General features: G+C 38.9%; 1 pseudogene; it reads left to right on the plus strand.

Moving 5' to 3' along the window:
• The first annotated feature begins 4,925 nt into the window (after positions 1 to 4,925).
• Positions 4,926 to 11,911, plus strand: LOC134209831 (uncharacterized; annotated as a pseudogene).
• Positions 11,912 to 14,986: the final 3,075 nt, after the last annotated feature.

The raw sequence follows: 14,986 nt of genomic DNA on the forward strand, positions 1-14,986 counted from the left end.
TCCAGGTGCCCCGGGGAGGTGGCCAATTTGAAAAACGTTCAGAACCGTATCAATATGGGTATCAAACTTCAAGATTTTTCATGGAGATGCTTCAGGAAGCATATTCAGGACGATCAGTTGCCCTGACCACTCTGTGGTAGGTTCCAGGTGCCCCGGGGGAAGTGGACAATTTGAAAAACGTTCAGAACCCTATCAATATGGGTATCAAACTTCAAGATTTTTCATGGAGATGCTTCAGGAAGCATATTCAGGACGATCAGTTGACCTGACCACTCTATGGTAGGTTCCAGGTGCCCCGGGGAGGTGGCCAATTTGAAAAACGTTCAGAACCGTATCAATATGGGTATCAATCCTCAAGATTTTTCATGAAGATGCTTTAGGAAGCATATTCAGGATGATCAGTTGCTCTGACCACTCTGTAGTAGGTTCAAGGTGCCCCGGGGGAAGTGGCCAATTTGAAAAACGTTCAGAACCCTATCAATATGGGTATCAAACCTCAAGATTTTTCGAGGTGCTACTTTTAAATGCATTTTAGAACCAGCAGCTGACATGACCACTCTGTAGTAGGTTCCAGGTGTCCTGGGGAAGTGGCCAATTTGCAAAATGTTCGAAACCATATCAAAATGAGCATCAAAGTTCAAGGTTTTTCATGGAGATGCTTTTGGACTCTCCTGTCGAATAGAGTTCGCCGCAGCACGAAGTTGACCATCTACAAAACACTCATTAGGCTGGTCTGCCTCTATGGCCACGAAAGTTGGATGTTGCTGGCGAAGGACCAACGCGCCCTTGGAGTTTCCGAATAGAAGGTGTTGCGGACTATTTATGGTGGGGTGCAGATGGAATACAATGGAGGTGGTGATGGAGGTCAATGAACCACGAGTTGTACATGTTAGGAGAACTACCCACACGGTACAATTTTGGCGGTTACGATGGGCCGGGCAAGAAGCCAGAATGTCAGACGATAACCCGATTGAGATGATGCTTCGATAATAATCCAACCGGTACAAGAAGAAGATGCGTGCAGCGGTCACGGTGGATCGACCAAGTGGAACGCGACCTGCGGATCTTTCGCAAAAATGAAAAACAGACGTCATATTCAGGATTTGTCATCATATCAACAAATACCTTGTCTTTCAAAACAATTTGATAATCGGCAGGTATAGCACCCCACACAATTGCTAAGTCATGCTTGCGACCTGCTGCCATTGATGGCAGGCCATCTTACACTTGGTCGATCCACCGTGACCGCATCGCGCCCCTTCTTCTTGTACCGGTCGGATCATTATCGAGCACCATCTCAATCGGGTTGTCGTCTGACATTCTGGCTACATGCCCGGCCCACCGTAACCGACAAAATTGTACCATGTGGTAGTTCTCCTAACAGTTACAACTCGTGGTTCATTGGCCTCCACCACCACCTCCATTGGCTTCCATCTGCACCCCACCATAAACAGTCCGAAACACCTTCCATTCGGAAACTCCAAGGGCGCGTTGGTCCTTCGCCAGCAACATCCAACTTTCGTGGCCATAGAGGCCGACCAGTCTAATGAGCGTTTTGTAGATGGTCAACTTCGTGCGGCGGCGAACTCTATTCGACAGGAGAGTCCAAAAGCATCTCCATGCAAAACCTTGAACTTTGATAATGAGTATTGAGTATTTGATATGGTTTCGAACATTTTGCAAATTGGCCACTTCCCCAAGACACCTGGAACCTACTACTAGTGGTCATGACAGCTGCTGGTTCTAAAATGCATTAAGAAGTATCACCTCGAAAAATCTTGAAGTTTGATACCCATATTGATAGGGTTCTGAACGTTTTTCAAATTGGCCATTTCCCCCGGGGCACCTGGAACCTACTACAGAGTGGTCAGAGCAACTGATCATCCTGAATATGCTTCCTGAAGCATCTCCATGAAAAATCTTGAAGTTTGATACCCATATTGATAGGGTGCTGAACGTTTTTCAAATTGGCCACTTCCCCCGGGGCACCTGGAACCTACCACAGAGTGGTCAGGGCAACTGATCGTCCTGAATATGCTTCCTGAAGCATCTCCAAGAAAAATCTTGAAGTTTGATACCCATATTGATAGGGTTCTGAACGTTTTTCAAATTGGCCACTTCCCCCGGGGCACCTGGAACCTACCACAGAGTGGTCAGGGCAACTGATCGTCCTGAATATGCTTCCTGAAGCATCTCCATGAAAAATCTTGAAGTTTGATACCCATATTGATAGGGCTCTGAACGTTTTTCAAATTGGCCACCTCCGCCGGGGCACCTGGAACCTACTACAGAGTGGTCAGGGCAGCTGATCGTCCTGAATATGCTTCCTGAAGCATCTCCATGAAAAACCTTAAAGTTTGATACCCATATCGATAGGGTTCTGAACGTTTTTCAAATTGGCCACTTCCCCCGGGGCACCTGGAACCTACCACAGAGTGGTCAGGGCAACTGATCGTCCTGAATATGCTTCCTGAAGCATCTCCATGAAAAATCTTGAAGTTTGATACCCATATTGAGTGGTCAGGGCAACTGATCGTCCTGAATATGCTTCCTGAAGCATCTCCATGAAAAATCTTGAAGTTTGATACCCATATTGATAGGGCTCTGAACGTTTTTCAAATTGGCCACCTCCGCCGGGGCACCTGGAACCTACTACAGAGTGGTCAGGGCAGCTGATCGTCCTGAATATGCTTCCTGAAGCATCTCCATGAAAAATCTTGAAGTTTGATACCCATATCGATAGGGTTCTGAACGTTTTTCAAATTGGCCACTTCCCCCGGGGCACCTGGAACCTACCACAGAGTGGTCAGGGCAACTGATTGTCCTGCATATGCTTCCTGAAGCATCTCCATGAAAAATATTGAAGTTTGATACTAATATTGATATGGTACCGGATAATATATACGTGATTGGAAGGATATACATAATTGACCATAGTATCCGGAACCAGGTTCACTGAAATGGCCATATCTCGGATATTTTTCAACGGATCTTAGCGCAACAGCACGCATTCAATTTTCAATAAGATCTAGTTTCTAGGAAAATAGTGTTTATCGATGTAACTTCAAACCACACAAAATACGAGCGGCAAAAAAATGTGTTTTGACATGGCCTCCGAAAATCCGAACATCTCCGGTGTCCGGTGGCCAGTATTCGTGACCGCACATGTTCCTAAATCTCGAATAAATTTACCGTCGAATGCTTCCGGTTTTGTTTAATTTCATCATTTTTTCAAAAAGTTATAAGGATTTGAATTTGGGCCAAATTTTGCCTATCTCAATCATTTTGCCTAACCCCTGTAACTGTAAATGTATCAGCATGTAGATTGCGAGTAAGCACAAGTAAAAAAGTTAAGCATTCAATGATGGAAATGATGACGATTTGATGATTGTTAGTGCTTCCTGTGTCACCTTAAGGATTGCCTTGAATCATTGTGTTCGCTGGGTGTTTAACTTATCCAGATATTCCAGAGTCACTCACTTGCAACGGGTGCTTTTGGGATGTTCTTTTCATGATTTTTTCAAATTACGTTGCTACGTTTCTTTGTTTAGGATAATTCACTATGGACCACAATATCTTGTTAAGAAGCTGCAACCATTGAGAAGCACTCGCGTACTCGCTTCAGTCGCTTCAATACTATGTTTTCTCATATCACGTCACAATACTTCATATTACAGCAATACTTTCTTCGTACATGCAGTTGTCTTATGGAACCAACTTCCAAACGAGATTAAATCTGTACATTCTGTAACAAGGTTCCGTCGTGATTGCATGAACTGGCTTAATGGGGGAATTTCAAAAATAATAGTCTAGTCTTTAGAGGTCTTTAGTAGTCTAAAATAATAATCTATATACGATTGGAAGTGGTATGAACAACAATGAAATCCGATTGTAGTTATATTATAAGGGACAATCCTTACACTACAAGTATTAGCGTCTAATAAATAAATATTCATATCATGGCAGGACATTCTGTTATTTTGTTATTATCAACCTATCCCCGTGCGTCGGCCAATATGCGTTGTCTTAACACTAGGCAACACGTCTACCTCTAGATGTTCACTATTACTACCCCGATTCGCAGTCTTGATGGGTGAAAAGTCATAAAAACCCCATTTCTTTTCCAGATTTACATATATACATGAATAGAATTCCTGAATAGATCTAGAGTATACAAATTACACAATAATAACATATTATAAATTAAACATAACAATATAACACTAATTAATAATTTGAGTGTATTACTTCTACGTGAAGTTAAACGATTTACAATGATATGGAAATGCTAATATCATTTTCCAAACTTAGACGTACATGTTCATGATATAATTAGAGGCGAAAGTATAGAATTGATAGTTCCGTTAGGATACGGCAGGCATGAAGAATGTTTTTATAGAAGTCGATTTGAAAGCGGAGGACAACATTTGTGATGGCACATATCGCACGACCTTCCTTCTGCCAAACTCCCGTATGAAGGGGGAGGCAAGAATATCAGTGTGGAAGCTGATATAACTCCACTGGCAAAAGGATGGTGGTTTGATTTGCTCATATGCCATCGGGTGCGGAAGGATTTTATATCGACGAGTACTGTCTCCAGGCGGGTGCTAAGCTGTCAAATGTTTGTTGCCTCCAATCAAGCGAATTCCGACGGCACTAACACTATAGTATACGCTGTAGTCTATGAAAAATAAACACTGCAGTGAGTGAGAATGTTCTGAAACGCCCAAAGTTTGGAAACATTCGAGCAGTGAACGCCATCGCGTACGGATCGGTTGTGCGAGCGCTAAAATTACTAGTTTTTTTTCGGATTGTGAAACACTTTTTTCTGACCGAGTGAATTCTAAAAAGTTTTCCGAATTCGTGAATTTGTGAAATTAAAGTTGTGAAAAAAGGAACCAGAAAGCGTTTTGCCGTACGGGAAAATGGCGGAAGGAGGTGGAGGAGGCGGTTTGCCTCCGGACAAAGACAGAGATAAAAGAAGCATGAACGGAAATGGCGGAAACAAAATGGCGGAAGAAGAACCACGTGAATCATGTCTGTACACGTCTAGGGATGCAGCACCGTACCGCGTGTTCATCGAAATAATCGACAGTACGCAACGCATCAACAAATTTTCTGTAGGATCAATGCTGCGAAAAATCGAAAAGTACCGAAACCAGATCACGGAGTTAAAGTATCTCGGACGAAACAAAATTATTGTGTTTTTTTAACTCATGGGTCAAAGCAAATCTTTTGGTCGGCGAAGCTACACTTCCGGAAAAAGGCTACAAGGCATATGTTCCCCGACGGGTCTACTACGAAAGGCCGAATCACAAAAGGCCGAATCACGAATGGCCGAATTACAAAAGGCCGAAAGCAAAAAAGGCCGAATGCACAAAAGGCCGAAACCACAAAAGGCCGAAATCACATAAGGCCGAATCACAAAAGGCCGAAACCACAAAAGGCCGAATCACAAAAGGCCGAATAAAATCGGCAGACCAACAAAGTGGATCGGAGCGCGCGCGCGCTCGCTTCGGTCCACTTTGTTGGTCTGCCGATTTTATTCAGACTTTTTTTTATTCAAATACTTAATATAATTTAGAATACATATTCGGATTATTTTGTGATTTCTCAGAGAAGTCTTGTGAAGTCAATTTCGTTTCTCTTAAATTGGGAGAAAATGATATGCATTGAGGAACACCGCGTTACCGCAAGTTATGCAGCTTTTGGTCAAAAGCATAAGAATTGAAAAAAGTCTATTTTGTTTAGCTTCTGATGTCGCAATTAGATCATGAGTAGTATCAGAACGTCGGCTCCAGAGGCACGATTTGGGAATTTAACTTTTCACAATACTACTGATAATGATTACTACGTCAACAAAGGAAGAAAAAAGAGAGCTCTTGGATTACTCCGTTACTTTAAAGTGATAATATTTATACGTATGTTCATGCTTTCATTACTGCAATGAAGATTGATCTATTATGCAAGGAATTAAATTGACTCTGGAAACACCGTCATACAACTTCTTTCAATTGAAAGATTGAGCTTCGACGTTGAACTGACGTTAAATACCTCAACTTGTTGTTGGTATTTTGTAGTTGCAAAATACGTGGACAAGTTTTTCTTAATGGGGCAGCATAATAAAAGTAAACGTAAATTTGTGAATATTCCAAGTTCTCTTAATTGAAAGATTGAAACATTTTGTAATGATTCGGCCTTTTGAGATTCGGCCTTTTATATCATTCGGCCTTTCGTGGTTCGGCCTTCTGGGTTTTCGGCCTTTTGTGGTATGCTAGAACATTTTCGGCCTTTTGTGATTCGGCCTTCTGTGGTTCGGCCTTTTGTGATTCGGCCTTTTGTACTGATCCCTCCCCGACACCTCGTCTGTATCACAGGAGTGATTGGTGGAATACCGACGGATATCGAAATGGAGGACATCCAACAGGATTATGAGTGCGCTTTTCCAATTGTGAATCTGTACAGGCTAAACAGATGGGACAGAGAGAAAGGGAGAAAGGTTGCCTCAAATCGAGTGAGTGTAACTTTCAGAGCTAGCAATTTGCCGGAAAAAATGAAGGTGTTTGGAACGTCAGTAAAAGTTCAACCATACGTTCGAAAGTTTGTTTTCTGCGATAATTGTCATCGCTTTGGACACCGAGAGGAAAGCTGCAGATCAAGGAAGCGGTGTGGAACATGTTCGCGCATACACGAGGATAGTGAAGAGCAGTGTGAATGAGGTGAAGTGCTTACATTGTCGAAAATCGGATCACCGAACAACGGATTCAGAAATGCCCGGCGCGGCAGAGGAGATAAGCATCAAAACAATTATGTCCAAGAAGAACTTAACATACGTGGAAGCTAGAGAGCTGGTGGCTCCGATCGAAATGCAAAATAAGTACGATGGCTTGGCTAACATTTCAGAATTTCCAACGCTACCAAACACGTTCGCGAAAATGACCGCTGGAAAATACTCCATTCGAAATAACCAGCAATCCCAGCAGAGGAACTACAACGTCAACAACAAACAGGATGAAGCAACGTCAGGTAGTCTCAAGAAAGCGGCTAACGAATCGACTGTAGCAGCAAAAATAATCAGACCGCATCGTGCTTTCGTGCTGTGCGGTTATTTCTCTCTTTGCGGAAGGAAGTTTTTAATACTACCCGAAGCTATTTTAATTTCAACGGTGCTTCTTAGCGCTATTTGTACCCACTGATCCCGTTACGATCTCTGCAAGGACCCGTGCCTTCGTTTTACGTTGGACCCGTTTGCGGAAGTAAAATTCCGACAAGCGGTGGTAATCCTGCAGGGACACCGTTCTGGGAAAAACCTCTTAGAAGGTCACGTCTCCACGCTCAGCAATGAGTATTAACAAAAACAAGAGGAAGGGGAGTCTCTGAATTCTCCACTTCCTTCAAAGAAACAAGGTTTCAAGACCGTCCTGCCCAAGCGCGGAAAAAATAGAAGGAAGCTGGAGAATTCAGATATTCCTTCTAACTCTAATATCGAAATAATTCTTCTCCAATCGAACTGAGCAATCAGTTCGATTTGATTAATGATGAAATTGAGCAAATCGAATCTACCCATCGAATCTAGCCCAGGTGATTCGATTCATGCGAAAAAGCAAAGGATTCCGCCAATTGTGGTATCTGTTGCCGAGTTTTCTGGCTTCCGGAATGAGATTTTGAGTAACCTTCAGGGGATCAAGGTTTCATTTCAGATTGCTAGGAAGGGTGACTGCCGCGTTTTGCCGGGATCCTTTGACGATCGCAAACGTCTTCTTCACTATTTAACTGAGAAGCGCCATAAATTCTTCACATACGACGACAAAACTGAGCGATTGTTCAAAGTCGTCTTGAAAGGTCTCCCCAGTGATGATAAATCACTGGATGAGATTAAATTGAAATTTCTCAATTACTTGGATTTTCACCAGTCCAAGTAATTAAGATGAAAAGAAATCCCATTCTGGTACTTCCCAGAGGGCATTTCTCAAGAATTTTATTTAGTTCATTTTAACAAAAGTGAACTAAATAATATGAAAAGTTTGGAAAAGGCCTGTATTATGTCTCATGTCCGTGTTACATGGGAACATTTCCGCAGGCCTGGGGAAATTCAAAACCCTACCCAGTGCCGTAAGTGCCAAAAGTGGGGTCATGGAACCAAACATTGTCACATGGATGCTAAATGCATGATTTGTGGTGGAACCTCTCACGCCAAGGACGCATGTCCTGTGAGAGAAAGATTCCAATAAATTTAAGTGCGCAAACTGTGGGGCAATCATAAATCCAATTTCTGGGAATGCCCTTCACGCAAAAAGTTTTGAATTCCCGTGCAAAATTGATGACGGGAAATTCCAATCGGATCCCAGATTCGATGGGTAGAAATTTTTCAAACGCTCAAATTTCGAAACCGGTTACCGGTCGAGCAATTCATACCCACCACAATTCACAAACAAATTTTGCCGCTCGTCAACGGGTAGCAAGCACTTCAGTAAATTCCAATGTTTCCAATGTACTTACCTACGTATGCAAACATCGCTGCTGGTAGACAAAATTTCTCTTCTCAAAATGAGGCTTATACCCATGTCCCAACGGAAAATAACGGTCATGTTGCCGATTCAGGTAGCATGACTGCTTCGATTTGATTTTTAACTGAACAATTGCATTACATGATTGATGCAATGTTCAAAGCAAATACCATTCCTGAAGCTGTTCAGGTTGGTATAAAGTACACACAAAAATTGTTATCGGACTCCGTTTCAATGGATCCAAATAATTGTGTGAAAGTTCTAAATTGGAATGCCCGCTCTCTAAAGGGTAAGGAAGATGAATTATTCAACTTCCTTTCAGTTCATAATGTGCATATTGCCATTATAACTGAAACGTATTTAAAACCAGGACTCTCCATTAAAAGAGATCCAAACTATTTTATCTACAGAAATGATCGTCTTGACAGCGCCTGTGGTGGGGTCGCCATCGTCATTAATAGACGTATCAAACATAAATTATTTTCTTCGTTTGAAACCAAAGTTTTTGAAACCTTGGGAGTTTCTGTTGAAACAAATTTTGGACAATTTTCCTTCATTGCAGCCTACTTGCCTTTTCAATGCAATGGGCAGCAAAAGAATTTGTTGAAAGCTGATCTTCAAATTCTGACTCGCAACAAATCAAAGTTCTTCGTAATTGGTGACTTCAATGCCAAACACCGTTCATGGAATAATGCTCAAAGCAATTCCAATGGTAAAATTTTATTTGAAGATTGTTCTGCGGGATATTATACTATTCAATATCCCAATGGACCAACTTGTTTTTCTTCCAGTCGAAATCCTTCTACAATTGATTTAGTTTTAACGGATTCAAGTCAGCTGTGTAGCCAATTGGTAACTCATGCTGACTTTGACTCTGATCACCTTCCTGTGACATTTGAAATCTCACAAGAAGCCATTTACAATCCAATCAGCTCTACTTTTAATTACCATAGAGCTGATTGGGATTCTATCAAAACGTATATCGATAGGAATTTTGATGTTGATATTCCTCTCGATACCAAAAGTGATATTGATAATGCTCTCGTATCTTTGACAAATTTAATTGTAGAAGCCAGAGGCATTACAATTCTGAAATGTGAAGTTAAATTCAACTCCATTATTATTGACGACGATCTTCAGCTACTGATCCGTCTTAAAAATGTGAGAAGAAGGCAATACCAAAGAACTCGCGATCCCGCGTTGAAAGTTATTTGGCGAGATTTGCAAAATGAAATTAAAAAACGTTTCGCTATTCTGAGAAATACCAACTTTGAGAATAATGTCTCGAAGTTGGATCCCAGTTCGAAACCCTTTTGGAAATTAACAAAAATTCTTAAAAAACATCAAAAGCCAATTCCAGCGCTTAAAGAGGGAAATAAAATTTTATTAACAAATGGCGAAAAGGCTCAAAAACTTGCTCAGCAGTTCGAGAGTGCCCATAATTTTAGTCTAGGTCTCACTAGTCCAATTGAGGACCAGGTTACACGAAGCTTCGAAGACATTCTCAACCAAGATAATGTTTTTGACCCTTCGTTGGGAACTAATTTGGATGAAGTGAGATCTATTACTAGAAAATTTAAAAATATGAAAGCCCCGGGTGATGATGGTATTTTCTACATACTTATCAAAAAACTTCCTGAGAGCTCTTTATCCTTTTTGGTTAATTTATTTAACAAATGTTTTCAATTGGCATACTTTCCAGATAAATGGAAAAACGCCAAAGTTGTTCCAATTTTGAAGCCGGACAAAAAATCCAGCTGAGGCTTCCAGTTTTCCTTAATCAGTTTGCTTTTCTTCAATAAGCAAACTGTTTGAAAAGATTATTTTAAATGGAAAGATGGTTCATATTAATGATGATCAATTTGGTTTTCGCCACGGGCATTCAACCACTCATTAGTTATTGAGAGTTACGAATTTAATTCGGTTCAACAAATCTGAAGGATATTCGACTGGAGTTGCTCTTTTTGATATAGAGAAAGCATTTGACAGTGTTTGGCATGAAGGTTTGATTGTAAAATTGATGAATTTTAATTTTCCTCTGTACATCATTAAACTGATCCAAAATTATTTATCAGATCGCTCGCTGCAGGTAAACTATCAGAATACTAAATCTGTTAGATTACCTGTAAGGGCTGGTGTCCCCCAAGGCAGCATACTGGGGCCCATATTGTATAACATTTTACTTCTGACTTACCTGATTTACCACCAGGGTGTCAAAAATCTTTGTTTGCAGATGACACGGGCCTTTCAGCCAAAGGGCGAAGCCTTCGTGTCATTTGTAGTAGATTGCAAAAAGTTTGGATGTTTTCTCCACTTACTTGCAAAATGGAAAATTTCCCCGAATGCTTCCAAAACTCAGCTTATAATTTTCCCACATAAGCCGAGAGCTTCTTATTTGAAACCTTCTAGCAGACATATTGTCACTATGAATGGGGTTCCAATTAATTGGTCTAGCGAAGCTAAATATTTAGGACTTCTGCTAGATCAAAAATTAACTTTTAAAAATCACATTGAAGGCCTTCAAGCCAAATGTAACAAATATATTAAGTGCCTATATCCACTTATAAACAGAAAATCAAAACTTTGTCTTAAGAACAAACTTTTGATTTACAAACAAATTTTAAGACCTGCCATGTTGTATGCTGTGCCAATATGGGCTAGTTGCTGCAATACCAGAAAGAAGGCACTCCAGAGGATTCAAAATAAAATTTTGAAAATGATTCTGAAGGTGCCTCCGTGGTATAGTACCAATGAACTTCATAGAATTTCTAATATTGAGACATTGCAACAAATGTCCAACAAAATAATTTCCAATTTTAGACAAAAATCGTTGCAATCTTCTATTGCAACGATTAACTCCTTGTACCCTTAGTATAAAATAGGTTAAGTTTAGTTTAAGTTGAAAACATTGTAATTCCTACATGGTTCAATTCAACCAGAGGAAAAAATTCTAACTGCCAGAGGCAATTGAAATGTATTAATAATAACTAAAAGCGTAACATAGCAAATAAGGATGATAGTGTTAAGGAACGCGGAACAACTAGTCTAAGAGATGAATGCCTGTATTAGATAATTAGCAAATAAAATTAGTTAAAAAAAAAAAAAAAAAAAAAAATGAAACCCGACAATGAACGACAGCAGCACATCAGAGATCGCAATGAGGCTTCAACATCACAAGGAGCTGGTGTGAACAATCCTATCGCCGGGAGCGAAAAGGAAAAATGGGACCACATCATCAAGAAAGCAAATGCGGACGCACTGGAAACAGCTAATCGCAACGTCCGGGCGAACTCGCGAAATTCTACACGGCTTTGCTTCAATGCACCGGGGTCACGGAGGAACTACAGCAGAAAATAAAAGAATGTTCCAAGAAATTTTTAAATCTAGATAGTATCATAGCATAAACAGAACAATTACCACTTGAGAACTGTATTCGAACGATTTAATGTATCTCAGTTTAAAAAATTGCTAATTTAATGTCTTTTTGCAGTGTAACATACAGAGTCTCTCAAAAATTAAGGATGAGTTACAGAGAGTTTTAACGGTGGAAGACTATTCAGCAGCCGTTTGATCTGAAAGGCTAACAAATCACTAGAACAAACGAGTAAGTACGATATTTCTCGATACAACAAGTTCATAAAGGCTAGACTTGATGGGTACGGTGGATGTGCAATCTACCTTAAGCAAGATACTGGATACACGATAATTGATATACCCACACTATCAAATGCTACCCAAGCTGTAGCCATTAAAGTTTACTCATTAGATGTAATTTTGATCTCACTGTATATTGCATCTTCAATTTTGAAATCAGAGTTAGAGTCAGATTTATCTAAAATTTTCAGTTTAGTAACACGAAACTGTAGGACAATAATTGCAGGAGACTTTAACGCTCATCATCAGACCTGGGGCAACGATATCACCGACACAAAAGGATCAGTTGTTATGGATTTAATTAATGATAGTAATTTAATTCTTCTGAACGACAATTCTAAAACTTTTATACCAATACAAGTCAATAGGAAATCTACAGCAATAGACCTCACTCTTTGCACTCCGAACTTATTTTCAGATTTAGAATGGAAAACTCTTAATTATGGAATAGGAAGTCATCATTTAATCATAGAAATTAATTACAATCACAATAAAGTAGAAAGCAGTAAAATCATATTCAATCACAAAAAATAAATGAAGAAATAAAAATTTAAACTTAGAAAACTGCAATAGCATAGAATATTTCCAAAAATAGTAGCAGACATTTATGAAAAAAATAAAATTAATAACAGATACAAACCAGAAACACTGGTGGTCGAAAGAGTTGTCTCAGGCATGGGAAGAAAAACGAAGCTCGTTCAAAATTCAATAGAAGATCCACGACGGAAAACTTAATTATCTGCAAAAAAGCACAGGCTAAATTTAACAGACTCAAAAGAATGCCAAAACGAAAGTTTTAAATCTTTCGTAGAAGAAATTATTTCAACAATGACTTCTAGTGAACTATGGTTGAAAATAGGAAGATTAACAGGAAAACAGAAACGCTTCACTTCTAATAGCATTATCCAAGAAGATAAGACATTAGCTAATATTTTCCTCGATAAACATTTTGGTAAGAATGAACCGTTTTTATGGTTGACTCTACCTTTCATATTTCAGAAAATTTAATTAATTTGGATATTTTCAATAATATAATTAATTCTAAAAGAGAAAATCATCAGCAGGAGGAGACAAAATTACATATTCTCTGTTGCGACAACTACAACCGGAGGCAAAATTGTAATAATTAAACATTTGAATAATATCTGGAAGGATTGTTACCTCCCAATGACTTTAAAAACCATTAAAATTGTAGCTATTCCAAAACCCGGTAAAGATCAGTCAAACATAGAAGGCAAAAGACCGATTTCTTTAGTACCTGTTTTAACAAAAATTATCAATTCAGCTGTTTTAACTAAATTACAAAAAGTTCTAGATAACAAACAAATAATCCCAGACACATCATTTGGCTTTCGAAAAAACATGTCAACCATTACATGCTCAAACTTTCTTGTTAACACAATCAAACAAAATAAAAGAGATAATTTCTTAACTGCGGTAGTATTCATAGATTTATCCAATGCATTTAATGCGGTGAAAACAGATATACTTGAAAACATCCTTATCAACTTTGGTATACCCGGTGATATTACGTCATGGATTGTAAGCTTTTGAGAAATAAGAAAATTGCATTTAATTTAAAGAACCATGTAATCGAAAGATTCGTTTCTAATGGGCTACCACAAGGTGACGTACTGTCACCAACCTTATTTAATTTATACACGGCTTCCTTACATAATGTTTTAGAAAATGATGTTGTACTAGTCCAATACGCAGACGACTTCGCAGCAGTAATAAAAGCAAAGAACCTAGAAATATTAAACAATAAAGCACAACAAGTAATAGATACAGTTTTTCAAAAGTTAGGCGAATTAAATTTCAGTGTAAATGCACATAAAACTAAAGCAATACTTTTCCAAAATAGTAACAACATTCTTCACTTAAAATACAACAATACTGAAATAGAAACTGTTAAATCGCTCCCTTATCTTGGAATTACTTTAGACAGATATATGAGCTTCGGAATACACATTAAAAACACAAAATTGAAAATAATAGACAGGTTAAATATGATTAAAGTTATCAGCGGGATGAAACAAGGTGCTCATCCTCAAACAATGGTTGGAATTTATAATGCAATTTTCCGTAGTGTCATCGAATATGGAGCTTCCATATTTAACAACGCTGGCAAAACCAACAGAAAAATGCTGAGTACGATAAATAATCAATGTTTGCGCAGAATAACCGGTTGTACCAAAACTACCCCTCTTAATTCTCTGGTTGCAGTTGCCAACAAAACAAACTTTAGATCATAGACACGAGCTAATTACTTGTAGAGAAATAGCAAGAGCTGTCAATCCCCAAAATTTAATTGCTAAACAGCTAATAACCTTAGATAATAATGTCGATTTTGATAAACTAACATACCTAGAGTCACTTTTTGTTAAAGAAAAACATATATTTGAATCTATTTCACCATTAACTTGTATTGATATCAGTTTACCAAAGATAAATGTTTGTACACAATTAGAAACAATAGATTCGTCAAAGAGTAACACTAATCCAGTAAGACTTAAACAGGCCGTTCTATGTCTCTTTAATGGAAAATATAAAAATAGACCCAAAGTATTTACAGACGCATCCAAAATAGATAAATCTTGTGGAATAGGCATTTTTGTTGCATATAACAATAGTAGGTATTCATATAAGTTAGAACTAGAAACATGCATTACAACAGCAGAACTAATAGCCATAGACCAAGCACTCTCTATAATAGACCAGGAGAAAATCAGTTTCATGATTATATATACAGATTCAAAATCATCCTGTTTAATAATAAACTCTGGACAGTACTCTAGTAAGACACCCCAACTAGTCAATCAAAT

Source organism: Armigeres subalbatus, chromosome 2, assembly GCF_024139115.2.
Source record: "Armigeres subalbatus isolate Guangzhou_Male chromosome 2, GZ_Asu_2, whole genome shotgun sequence".
Classification (NCBI taxonomy): Eukaryota; Metazoa; Arthropoda; class Insecta; order Diptera; family Culicidae; genus Armigeres; species Armigeres subalbatus.